The sequence below is a fragment of the Stigmatopora argus genome, chromosome 3, assembly GCF_051989625.1.
Source record: "Stigmatopora argus isolate UIUO_Sarg chromosome 3, RoL_Sarg_1.0, whole genome shotgun sequence".
In the NCBI taxonomy this organism is placed as follows: Eukaryota; Metazoa; Chordata; class Actinopteri; order Syngnathiformes; family Syngnathidae; genus Stigmatopora; species Stigmatopora argus.
In genome coordinates, this window is record NC_135389.1 from 11240609 (window position 1) to 11254761 (window position 14153).

Below are 14153 nucleotides of genomic sequence, written 5' to 3' on the forward strand. Positions count from 1 at the left end.
AGAGTGTAATAGTAAACAATGCAAAGCTGGTATTTCTAAAATTAAGAGAGAAAAAATATATCCAATGTCATAACATATCAGCTGTTAACAATTCTGTCAGAGAAGCCCATGTGTTTTGTATGATCGCTTGCACACACACGCAGACTTTCAGCCGCCGCATAAGAGAGGTTCAGGAGTCGGCCCTAAGCCAAGGTCCATGCATGGTGTTCCAGTGGAGCAGATTTACGACAGTTCGACACCATCTCATCAGCCCTGCTGTCATGTCACACGCTGCCATTAATCTGCGGCACTTCAGAGTTTAACACTCAACATCATGGGTGGGAATGTCGTCACGAAAAGAGATTTTACTGCCTATTTCAAAAACATGACAGGTTAACTGGCATATTGTAGTGCCTATATTGTGCATATGTATGTGGCGTGAGTGGTTAGCACATCGGCCTCACAGCTATGGGATCGTGGGTTCAAATCTAGGTCCACCTGCGTGGGTTTCCTCCGGGTACTCCAGTTTCCTCCCACATTCCAAAAAGATGCATTGTAGGCTGATTGGACACCCTAAATTGCCCCTAGGTATGTGTGTGTGCGTGGTTGTCCATCTACTTGTGCCCTGCGATTGGCTGGCCACCGATTCAGGGTGTCCCGTGCTTCTGGCCCAGAGTCGGCTGGGATAGGCTCCAGCACCCCCCGCGACCCTAATGTGGATAAAGCGGTACAGAAAATGAGATCTAATAACTGGCCAAAGTACTAAATTAAATAACAAAATATGACACCATTAAAAAAAAGTCTTAGACAGCGGGAGAATTATAGTATTGTTCCAAAGGAAACAGACTGATTGAAAGCAATTCATACAGACATAATGGTCATAAAAATAGATGGGAAGTTGGTCTTTTTATTTCCTACTTTTTGCTCATTTCAGAATGTTTTTTTTGCAAGATTTGTAGCAGAATAAGATGCCTGCTGGACAGATGGGTATCACAAGAAAAGTAGGAAGAAACTACAGAAAAACTCTGAAGAACACTTGTGCTTTCAAGGATTACAGTGTATTGGAAAAAGGATGGTAGAAACAAATTATATTGCTACATTAAGAGTGGAGTATGCACCCTGCAGCCAGGTTCTGATTTGAAATTAAGAAGGCAAACAGATCGTTAAATGTTAAATGATTGCCATCTCAATCTTTATGAGGACAAAATATTTTGCAGCATACTTCGATTATCCCCTGAATACAGCAATTAAGATGAGAAACCAAGTTTCATTGTTACCAGGAGCAGTACAGTTACATTTATTTTAATTATATTTTATTTTGGCATTTGAAATATGACTTTTTAAGGTGATCCTTGATGAGAGAAGCGGAAAAATATAAACTATTGCCAGCATCACAACGAAACTGTGATGGGCCTTTGTTTCCACGGGGGCTTTTGATATCATTATATGACCGTCTGGTTTGTGGTTAGATCTAAGTTTGCTTTGAGCCCAAGGTCAGCTCCCTACCTCCCCAGGAAGTTTATCCATTGGAAGAAACTAAAGAGATGGACACAGAACATTGTGTGAGATTGCAAACACAATGAAACTGTCAAAGAAAAAAATATGGCACTTTAAAGCGAGTACAATTTAGAATTACCCAGTCTTTGTGGAAATATGTATGAAGCTGTAGGACTAACTTATACACCATATGGTTCTATGACTCAACTATAATGCAGCATTTTGTACAAGCTGGTGGTAACAAAATCAATAAAACAGTTGATACATCTACACATGTAATGTATAAGAATTGCATTTCCCCTTATAGTTGCTGATGGTTCGCAGCTTCCATTTTACAAACTGTAACCATAAAACCTTGACATCAAGCAGATTAATACAGAAATAGTGTAGCCATTAAGTTTCTTGTTATCAAGCCGAAATCTGATTGCTTGTTTATTCATTGAACAGCCCGGTCAAAGCAATACTCAATTTTATAAGAAAAATAACATAGGACAGATAACACATCTTCCACGCTGGCAAGATAGGCACAAACAACGTAGCTCTTAATCTTTTTTCCTTGTCTTCGAAGACTTTTGCTTACGGATCTAAAATATAGACAGAAGAAGCTGCAGTGTCCACCAATAAGCAAGAGATCGTTCATCTGCGTTAAGGGCATAAACATCTAGGGCATCTATGTAGAACCACTAAACTAAATGCATACATTTGTATGCAACAACAGACACACACATCTGACATGAAACTGCACACAAAGGATTTTAGGGGGGTGTGAGGGCTCAATGCATGTTTACCAAGTGTCATCACAGATGGCTTCAAATCATCTCTTGGCGAAGTTTAGAGCTGTAGAGCTCCACATGGTACAAAATGCTTCAGAACCTCAATTATTTAGCAAAACTTTCAATTTTTCAGATTAAGATGATCAAGGTTCTGTTATTTTTTCTTCTTCTTTTAATTAGTGAAAAACCTCCCACAAAAGGTTTTTACACAATTGCCATCAAAATAAATAGGACCATTTTGTGAGAATGTTCAACCTCCTTGCAAAGGCTATTTTTTTAATGAAGTGGTGCAAATGTTGTTGCCACTTGTTAAGAAATGTGTAAAAATTTAACCCATATCTTGATAAATTATGTATTTAATTGAACGACATCCATGTACAGTTCATGCTGAAATAATTCATAAACATTTCTGTCAACGGTATTGGATTTAAAGATAATAATGATCCCATTATCTCATCTGTCTCCCACGAGTTCTGTTCCGAGGCAAAATATATGATGCTACTTCAAACGGAGGAAAATGAACAGAGAGATGAGCAAGGGGTGTTTGCTAAATGAAAAGTGGGAACCGTGCGGAGAAGATGAAATAGAACTGCTTGTGATTGGAAAACATCATTAGCAAAAATGGCTTTTATAACTTCGCCTCTTAATGTACTACAGAATATATTAGAAACTGTCAAGCAAAGAGATTAAAGAAAAAAGATACTCAAACCTCACCACATTATAAGAGCGTTACAGAGGAATTCTGTAGAGCCAGTTCAAACAATACTGAGGTAGTACACATCTATCTCTATATCAAGTGCATTACATGATTCTTCAGAGTGCAGTTTTGTCAACATACTAATGAACACAGCAAATTCTACTGTTTTTTATTGTCCAACTTTCACAACTAGGCAACTGAAGGAAATAGTCGATAGACCTGGCAACCAGTCGGTCTTAACCACTGTGCATCTTCTAATATACATTACCGCATGTGCAAAGCAGATCTGCAGATGCAAAGAAAGACAAAGAACACAAATAATTTTACTTTTGGCTAAAGCCATGCTGTGGCACTGTTGGCCTATCAATGGAAGTAGGTCTTGGGAATGTTGCCTCTCCAGGTCTTCGACACCAACGAGAGGAAATCCTGCCAAATTCAATGTGTCAAGTACACTCCCTACACTGTTTTAAAACAAGGGTGTGGAGGCCGCCGTGGCAGAAGAGGTGGTGATCTGTTAATTGGGAAACAAATTGTATTCCCGGATATGAGGCAATGCACATCCCTATAAATAATATATAAGTATTTTTTAATAGGTCTCCTTGTGAGATTGCGGTATTTGAGGACCGAAATCTACTCATGATCATTGAACAGACATGGCAGCGTATATAACAGCTTTGCCCACTCCACAGACTTCAGGGCGTTATGTCACTTTCAAGGAAAACCCACACATTCTCTCGCCACCTGTTCTCCCCTCTGCTGCTCATCATTTTGCTTAGCCATGAGTAACAAGATAAAGGAGGAGCCTCGGGTAACAAGAGAGAGGGGGTAACAATTCCAATGAGGCCCCCTTTCTTAAACCATAGATGGCCCCCATTGCTGCTGTTCTCATTTAGCAGTATTTTGACAGACAAGACGTCTGGATGCATCTTACAAATCCCTCAATTATGGCCTTCATGGGACTATATAATGTGGCTTTGATCCTGTCTCAACAATTAGTGACTTATGGTACGTCTATAAGTCAATTGGGCAGCCTCACCGATATGGATCCATATCGGTGAGGCTGCCGATTCTCACCCCTCTAAGACTTTAAGGGTTCGTGCCAGGGAAGCAGTTCAATATAAGGGATTAAGGCAATGAAATGATAAACCCCTTTGAGCTTTTTTCGTTCGACAAGGCGGAGGTGGCTTGCTTGCTGCAGATGATTTTTAATGACATGCTTCATGGTTCTGATTTTAATATGGTCCACTAATTATAACACTGCTATGTTAGCCATTTCGAAGTTACCCAGTGTAATTACAAACAATGATTCAAGTTGGAGGCGGTAGCCTTGAAGGAGAGTCAAGGTAGTACTTGCACACAGTATCTCACCCCAGTATTAGGATGTGATAAATGAGTTGTCGGTGGCCTCAGACCAATGTTTACCCAAAATGTATTTTAGTGACCACAATCAGTTAGAAAAATCTAACACAATACAGTGTAACACCGGTCTTCCACCCAGATGTGGCCATCAGCATTTATTCTCATGCTTTATTTCTCCAGCATAATTCTGTGTTGTATCGTCCAGCTTTGATACGGAAAATATGACTGGAGAGATCAATCCAAAAAAAAGTGTACATGACTTGAAGGTCATGACTTGTACTTGGATGACCTGACAAATTTGGCTGCCAATTCTATACAAAACATAAATCTCAGTGAGAGGAGGGGGGTAGCATTGACAATAGTGACTCCAGATGGCAGGCGATTGCAGTTAAGCATACAAAAGACCACCACCTGTGCGAAATCAGTCTCACGGGAGGTACAACTGGCGTGCCTCTGCGGCGACAAACCGAGTCCTGCCAAGACAAGCATGACAACAGTGTAAAGATGACAGAGCGTGCATGCTGAAAAAACACATTCAAGATGTCAGGATTGCTCCAGTTCTCCATCAATTGCAGGCCTTCACTCAACATCTCTGCAAAACATAGAACACCAGACCTCCTTCTCCTCTTCTACACGAACATTTAACTTTAGCCATATTGATTCGCAAACCTTTGAGAAGGCCAAACAGTCTGTAGCAACTCAAATCGAAATGAAAAATCTAACATTTCAACCGAGCCATCCTTGTGTTTGCACAAAGAGTGAAATGTTTCAGTACTGGTGAAAAAAAGATATTTTTCAGACAAACCACAAAGTTTTCCCTTTCAATATTGCAGCCTTACTGTTCTTTAAAGTCATTGACGGTGATGGATAGCCAATCCACTGAATAAATTTCTATGGCTGTCAATAGTCGGAAGGGAGTTAAACAAAAACAGAAAAATAACAATGAACTCATATGAGGTCATGATGTACATAATAATCTGTTTTAAATTAAGACCTATTTCCTCATCTTGTTTTAAGTATGCAGTTATGTTTATGTATCTCTGACATTTATGACAAACCACAGCGGTGAAAGCATACTACAGCTGCAAAATACAAATCTTTACCTAATTTATGAATCTACCTATTTTTTTCATGAACCAATTGTTTCAAATACTGGTTTGAACTGCAACATTTCAGAAAATACGTTTTTTTTTTTTTTAAGTATCATTGTTTATCCAAAGCTGAAGCGTTGAGTAGATGTCAATAATTGTGATAAATATCTGATATGCAGAGGCAGCTTTTCTATGCCCGACCAATGTCATGAAATGTATCCAACCTGACTATTTAGAATCATCACTACAATGGGACCTCCCGTCACTACAATGGGACCACCTGTGAACTGGGCAAGTGGTGAACAGGGAGCCTTTACAAGAAGAAGGTGGACAAAAGACTAAAAACAAAAAAGCACCTGTGACACGAGTGGTGCATGATCTAAATTGACAAAGAAGCAAGGGACACTTAGTCTAGACAAGAGGTTATTCTAGGGATCCGGCACTGTCTTTTGTTGTAGCAGGAGACAACAGCTGATAGTGATTATGTAGAGGAGGCAATGAGGGTTTAGGAAGAACCTTACCTTACCTAACTGGGAGAACTGACAATGAAACTGCAGAACATGTTTTTGGAATGTGGAATGCTACAGTTGTATGTGATACAGATGTCCATTGAAGATTCAGACCAGGATCATTTGACCTTGACGGCACACACTCGCCCTTTTTTTCATTGTGCTGCTTCACCAATAAGAAAATTGGCACAGTGCACACAACTTTTTATAGAAAACCATTCTGAGTCATCTATCATCACTATGAAAGAAAAATCCAGATTAAAAAAATGGCTCTGCCAAAAATCAAGGGGAAAACCAACAACGGAAATGTGTCCACATAGAACAAAAGTTTCCTTCTGGACCCCTGCTCCTCATATCATTGAAAAAAAATGCCACCTTTTTTGGCTGTGAAATGCTTTGAGAGACTCGTATAGCAGCCTATTAACACATTGTCATCATGGAGATGCCATCTGCTTGCAAGCATGTACATACTATTAAATACAACAATAAAAATAACTGTATTTTGGTCTGGCTATGATTCATGACAAAAAAATGTATTCCGATGACACATTTCTTGAACATGCATTACAAGAGGAGAAACAGAATCAAAATCCGCATTCCTTTACTGATATTGTGAACAAAAAATAAGTAAGCAGCTTCAATTGGACAATGCAAAGAAAAGGAGTACACAGGTCAATGACGAATATCAATGGTTATTATATGAATACAATAAATAGAAAGGCTTGCTGCTAGCAGGAGCTGAAAAAAATCATTATTATTGTTCCAAGGATAAACTCAATTCATAGACATGCTGTAATTCACAGCAGCTTGTCGTTAAAAATAATACTAATGATAATAATGTTTGCATTTGTCATTGGATGACTGGTGCCAGATTGATCACGAAAAACTACAACAACAAAAATCCTTTTTTAAGGGCAGGTGCCCCACAATGAATTTGCAATTCATTGTGTGATATCCTAAAGGGAAAATATAGTCCCTCAGCTATCATACAATAAGGATGAAAACTGGACTCAGAGCCAGACGCAGTTATTGTTTGTGAGGCTTGGAAAATATTGCATAAAAGTTGAGATCACAGAGATAAATAAAAGCCACGCCAAAGGCAAATTTGAAACAGAACAAAAAAAATTGAGATAATTGTTGAGAATGTATCCACTCACACAAATGGCACACATATTGAGTTTAAACCAGACTCTGCATGTATTATGATGCTCGCTGAATACACAAATAAGAAGACATTGAATTATTTATTTTTCCTCTTTTTTAAGGACAATACACAATCCGTTTTGAATGTCAGAATACTAAGTACCACAACAATTTGCACAGATGGGCAATGTGTGTGCACAAAGCTCTCTTCCTCATTTGCAAAAATGCAACTAGAGTACAACCATAAACTTGCAATTATCAACAAGGTGACAAGAGATTTTTGCTGGGAAAAAACACTCCTGATTATTGACTAGTGAAAAGAACTTCCCACCACCTTTAATTTGACAACAAACAAAACATGACCTTTATGTTGAATAATAAAGCAATGTTGTTAAGCTTCTATGTTTTTCCTACGCCTATCTGTGCTTCACTTTTCAAATCAAGTGACATTCCAGTATTTCAGACATTTCAGCCTTTACAAACCTTGTTGGCGTTCATAGATGGTAGAGATTTTTTCTCAGGGATTGAGACCTCACACACTGGCTGTTTACAAGTTGTACTGTGCAACCATAAAAAGATCAAACCAAAGACGAAACCAAGACATCCAATAAAAATTTGGCTAATTTTTGATCACTTCTCAGTTAGCGACTGTCAATAGCAAACAGCAAACACTACCTATGGGAGCAATAGAAGAACATTTGTAAAAGAGTATATATGTGTGTCAAAATGAACTTGGTGGAGGAGAAAAAGGAAGAATAAAGTGAAGAGGCTAACTTGATTTTCATTTGGGCTTGAAATATATACTCGGTGGCTCCAGTTCCAAAAAAATTTGACATACCACATTGAAACTCATCCACTGCTATCCATGGTGGTAGACACACAATGGCACCGAAATGCCTTCATCCACTGCCTTCCCAATTCAACTGGATTGAACATCTATTGCTTTCAAAAGCGTCGAACGTGTTAACAAAAGTGATGCCAGATAGATGAAAGGCATGAAAGTGTATGTTATTGCAACTACCGCCATTGTATTGCTCGTTGTGCTTCTCTCCAATTGGCAAATCTTCATCTTGTGTTAAGTAGAAAGGTGGATTCCTATTGGGATTGCAGGGTAGTCTAAATTGTCCCGATAGTATCCACTGGCCCGAGGATCAGCCTGCTTGAGGCCATGGCTAAATTTATCCTATGCACACTATTCACATGCATCATAGCGGGATTCTATTACCCTTCCGCTTGCCTGCATGCAGATAGTCATGTGAAGTTTGACCACAAAGCATTTGCGGCTGTCACAGCACTTCCTGCCCAAGCATTCCATTTGGCGGCCTCCTCATGCCAAGCATGTTCACCTAACCTTGCCTGTCATGTACTTCCTCTCTTTACACTTACCCAAAGAGAGAGGGTCATTAACAGATGCCCTGAGACTGATCACAGTCATTACATAGAGGGTAGGTAAAGCAAGAATCTGAGCCAAATGAGGATCAATACCCGGGGTGAAGAATTGCTGTCAGTGTGGGAAGAGAGGAGGAGGAGGACAGGGTTGACAAATCTTTATACTCCTGCCACATTAGGTCAGATCGCATGTTGATAGCTCAGTGTGTCTCTTTCATCAGCACGAGGACATCATACGAAAACGTTCTTCTCATTATTATGCGTAAAAGTTGTCACCATTGAGCCTGAATTAGACGGACACCGTGAATGTAGTTGTTTAGGATTCCTTTTGAAAAGACATCTTGCTCCGCTTAGACGCAGGGGCAAGCACAGATTTATGAAGTTTGCATAGCAGGGAAAATTCAAAACAGAGTCAAAAGCTTTGGAAAAAAAAAATAACATAGCAGAAGTATACACACTTGCAATTCGCAATGTTACTGCAGGAATACGCATGAGAAAACTGTCAAGTTTTCCTTTTAGTCGTGTGTTTACACTGACGCCTAGTGGCAGCGGTCGCATAGGAACCAGTCAGCCCCTCAACCTTGCCATTGAAAAAGCTTTGGCACAACATTTGTGGGGATTTGGGGGCTTGCGTGTTACCAGTAATACTGATTAAGAGCCACTCTCAACTGCCAACCCCTTTAAACAACACTGCTTTCAACTCAGCAACTCCCAAGGGTTTCTCTGTCTTCATAAATACCCTTGAGAGCATCATCTACAGTACTAATTTTAATTTAATTTTATACCTGCCTAATTGGTGCATAGAAGCATTGAAATCAGCCCTTCAGATAACTCAGCGTTCGATAAAGCTCATTTTAGAATGTTTTCTTAAAAAAGAAAGAAAGAAATTAAAATCGGGGGGTAAAAAGGGGGCAGGGGCGATGTTTTTTGGTAGATTATCAAGATCAGATGATTTGAGGCCCATGGTGTGTCTTTATATTGCCACTAATTGGCACACACCACAGGGTAAAGCACAAAGCTTTTACTACAGCACAACAGGGAAATTAAACTAAACAAATGAAAACTGTCAAGGTTTAAATTAATAATATACAGTATAAACACAGGGAATGTTAAAAGTGTTACTTTATATATGTTAATGTTTCCAAAGTTATTGTTAAAAAAAATTTAAGCAGACTGACATACAGACCAATAGTGAGTTGTTGTTTTTTTATGAATACTGATTTGATGATTGTATTGCGGTTGTCATTAAATTTAGGTAAATATATTTTTAAAATATTTCATATTCCCAATGCTGAGATTATGTGTACTATATTTAGGTTCCAAACACTCAAAATGCTCCCGATGCAGCTTTAGGATTTTTCTTCTTCCACCACAATTGTAAAACAATAACTTTAACCATGGCTATGGATTCATCTAATTTAAAAAAATGAAAGTATATGCAGTTTTACAGCGGTTCAGTGTAAGGGATGAATTAAATGTAAACAAAAACAAAATATGGACTGGGCTGGCACTGAATGATCACAATCTATCGCTGTCAACAGCAGTCAAAGTGTGTCAACATCATATCAAAAGCCTTTAGGGTATGATGACAATAAAGGCTTTTGATTTGATTGATAAACCAAATTGTGTGATTTATTATTAGCTCAGTATGTTTTCAATAATATTCAATCAATTGTATTGCATCTTCTTGGTGGAAGCAATTACTTTAAACATTTAAAGGAGGAACAGACTTAGGAAGAATTACTGAAGGAGTGGATTCTAACATAAGCAGAATGGAGGTTGGCGTCATTCCTCACCTGCTTGCACGCAGTTGGAAACGGAGGAAAAGGTCCTACTAGGAATCCCCCTCAATGACCTGTCAAACAGAAGAAGAAAAACAGAGACTAAGACCAGTCCTCCAATTTTACTCTACCGCTAATTTAAAAAAGGGATACAGAAGTCTGATGTCATAATTCTTAAAGTGGATTTTCAAGGAACTGATTTTCCCACAGCGCTGGTGCAAGAAAACAAAATGAAAGACAAATCACATGTGTATAGAAGTGTCTCTGAATGCGACATTATGCATTGAACACATTCACTTATGCTCCACACATGTTTGCCTTCTTTTCTTACCTTTCTCTCTCACACAGATACACAACAAGCGTGCATACCCGCATACATATACATACACAACTATAACACAAACATTCTTTTAGTCTGTTACACAAACTTATTGTTGAGCAAAGCAGAGTACTAAAATGCATTTTATTGGATTAGTAGGTTGCTACTGATGAAATTGCAGATGCACAACATTTTAAATATATAATATAAAATGCTATAACTCATTAAAGAGTGATTTGACTTACTTCCCATTGCTGTGTTCTGGTTAAAATTAGTCTACATATATGTATGGTTCTGTGCATCTTTCTTTTTTTCCCAATATGACGTTGAAAAACATGATTGGGTATGAATTTGTTGATACCAAGAATATGTATTGTTAATTTTGAAGCACTCCCTATGTGTGGTATACGGTTGCTATTTTTTTTACTAGAGGTTACTGATAAAATTACACACAGCACATTCTGTATACTCAGCTGCTTCAAAAGTAGCAGTAGCAGAATCACTGACCAGCTGAAGGAGTTTTCCACTAAATCAAATTCTGGTGAGTGCAGCCAGCAAATGATGTAACCAAAAAGAAAAAGCAGGGGTATAAGTAAATATTTTAAAGCTAGAAACAGATGAGTGGAAACGGTGACATAAAAATAGATGAAGATGAATCAAAAAATGAGGAAAGCTGCTGTGAAAATTGGAAGGGGGGGGAAAAAAGCAAATGTCAGTTTGAGAAGTGGCATTTATTTATAAATTTTTTCCCTCATTTAACCTAAAATGGAAGATCAACAGGCAGTACAGTGTATTGGCTCAGAATTCTTTTGGGTTTCACCCTTTGAATATTTAACATTTCAATTTCTTTCGAAAATGGAAATACGGAAACCCAACACACCTAGAGAAGACTTACTGTAACTCTTCAGGCAAATAAAGACCCAAATAATTTGGTATAAAAGGAGAAAACCTGATCCGCCTTTGTACAATTTTGCCCTGAGCTTTGGAACCCCAACTTTCAAACGTTCCTTCCAATTTTTTTCAAAAAAATACTATGTACTCTAAATACTCTACCTATATATAAGTATAAAATAAAGACAGTGAATTATTTCACTGACATCAACACAATTCCCCACTGCCTTTTTACAATGTGGAAAAAGTGGTTGTATGAGCTTAACTAGAGCACTTCGTAAATACCCTTCAGCTTGATGTACATAGTATTTTATTTTTGAGTATTTGTTGTAGAAAGCTTTAAGAAGAACTGATCTGATGAATTAACAAGATCTAAATCTTTACATAAGTGTATGCTTCAAGCATGACTTAACTTGTGTGGAGTAAAGTATCTTACTGAGAGTGTATGAGCAAACCTATAAATAACTGAATCTGACTTTAAAATCTTTGCTTTTCCCCTAGTTAAACATTTGTGAATCATAACAATAAAAATTCTTATAAACTCTAAGGATACGTATTGTGACATATATATGGAATATATGTAAGCCGCATGCTTCAAATTGGGGTGGAACAAGTACCTCAAAATGACATCAAATCACATTATTTAAAAATCCTTTGCAACCCAACTTTTACATACTGAAAATGTAAAATTTACATAGATAAACTGTGTCCATAATTGTGGCCATTTCCATCTATCCACCCATCAATTCATTTGTACATCCAGCCTCTGTTCTACATTTCTAGCCTTTAAGACTGAAAGGACACACTTTCTAAGTTTGAAAACTTTTCCTTTTAAATCCACCATAAATAAGAAGAGGTACATCTTTTCATGCACATAAACACATTGAGAAGATCAATCACTTTGATGGCAGCCTCTAACAGCATCTGTATCAACTTTCTCTTCAGACATTCTAAAGGGGGATATTTCTTCACATGTGCCCGTGATGGATCTTTTAAAATGCTTGACCTAAACAGTCAAAATGGGGGTCAATTCACATTACCTCCAGAAAACCATTCTGTCAAAACAACAATATAGCAAGGCAATATCTGCACAATTCCACTTTTTTTTAAACAACAGAATTATTAGCAACTATTAAAAAACGAAACACTCACACACCTGGTATTGATTCCACAAATAGTCTGCTCCTTCTGTTTTAAAGAATGTTCTTCCATCAACTTGAATTAACTTGACAAGCTGTAAGAACTGGGGTTCAGGGGATTTGTTCCAAGATACACTGGTGATTATTGGATAATGTTGAGGGATTCAGGCTAACACCCTACCCTGTGTTCTTAACAGGCTTGATGGTACACAGTAATTGGCCAAAAAATTGCAATACACATGTTTAATCTATGTCTTTGTTTGTAGAATATCTGAAATCACAATAGACTTGCAATGCATGGCACTAGACAACTCAAAAGCAGTGTCAGTACATATTATTTATTATGCAAAATTGACAAAATAGACACATGGCTTCCACAACCATATGGGTAGAAGTACATAGAAATGTTTGAAAAAGAGAAAGTAACCATAGTATGGTACTATATGACTACATTCTCTGTCATATCAATTAGGTACCATGGCTAAAAAGCTAAGTGGCTTTGTGTGTTTATTTACAAACTACATGGGAAAAAGAAAACCTATACAACAAGAAAAGCTCTCGGTTTCATTCTTCATTTATACCAAAGATGTGTTTAAAGACCTGGTCACCATTAAACCATGCTGACATATAGAACTGGATTTGTCTTATCTTTTCCTGGACTAGGCCAACTTTGCATGTTACGTACAAACAAACCATCAATATGTAATGTCTCAGCTCAAAAAGCAGAAGCACAAAATCACACTGTTCTCAGCTAGTAGAGTCAATGGATCTTTTCCAGCATCATGCCGGCACTTGTAAATTTGGAATGTATTGGTGTGGGATCAATTCCTGCAAAATCTCCTTCACGGCGTGAAATTGACTTGATTCCAGTGTACAAAGCAGTCGGCCTATCGCCCGACGTCAACTGGGATGGACTCCAGCCTACCCACTGAGCCCTTGAATGCGTTGCGTGCAATAGAAAACTGATAATTGTGCAGACGACTCTATTGTTATATAGTGACCAACAACTACAATCATAGTGAGCTATGGCCAAATCTTGTGGGGCATGTCACAGTAAAGCATTTACTGCAATCTTTATTCAGAAAGACATGACGGTAGCAATTGATTGAAAAAAAATTCGACCTAGAAACAAAATCATCAGAAGAAAATTGGAGAAATGGAACAATGATATTCAACCGACAGCCAATTTAACAAATCATTGCCTTTAGTAGGAGCCCAAATGGAATTGTTTCTTGTTTTGACCGTTCTGCCTGCAATGTTAATGAACCTGGTGAATAAATTTTAATGGATGACTTTGTTAGAAAGGATGAGGGCTAAACACAATATAGGCTTGCAGAGCAAGTACCGAATGGCAAGTGCTCTGATTGGGCTACAGAGGCAATTTCAAATAGGATGGCAGTCACTCTTCAGTTTAATATTATTATACTATAGTATTATGTAGCTGTAGGTGTAAAACCTGTTTTTCAGTATCTTAAAGAAAATCATTCTGCATGCCTTAAATGTAATGTTAAAAAATGATGGTGGATATAGAGATATATAACAGCTGCGTCTCCAAAGTCACGCCTTTTAGATGGTGTTAAACACAT

General features: G+C 37.9%; 1 protein-coding gene across 3 annotated transcripts in view; it reads right to left on the reverse strand.

Moving 5' to 3' along the window:
* Window positions 1-14153, reverse strand: part of tspan9a (tetraspanin 9a) — a 124697-nt gene that overhangs the window by 102773 nt on the left and 7771 nt on the right. For all 3 annotated transcript variants that reach the window (XM_077595392.1, XM_077595390.1, XM_077595391.1), the window contains exon 2: window positions 10234-10292. The gene's annotated coding sequence lies outside the window, so the exon portion shown is untranslated. The remainder of the gene's footprint in view (window positions 1-10233; window positions 10293-14153) is intronic.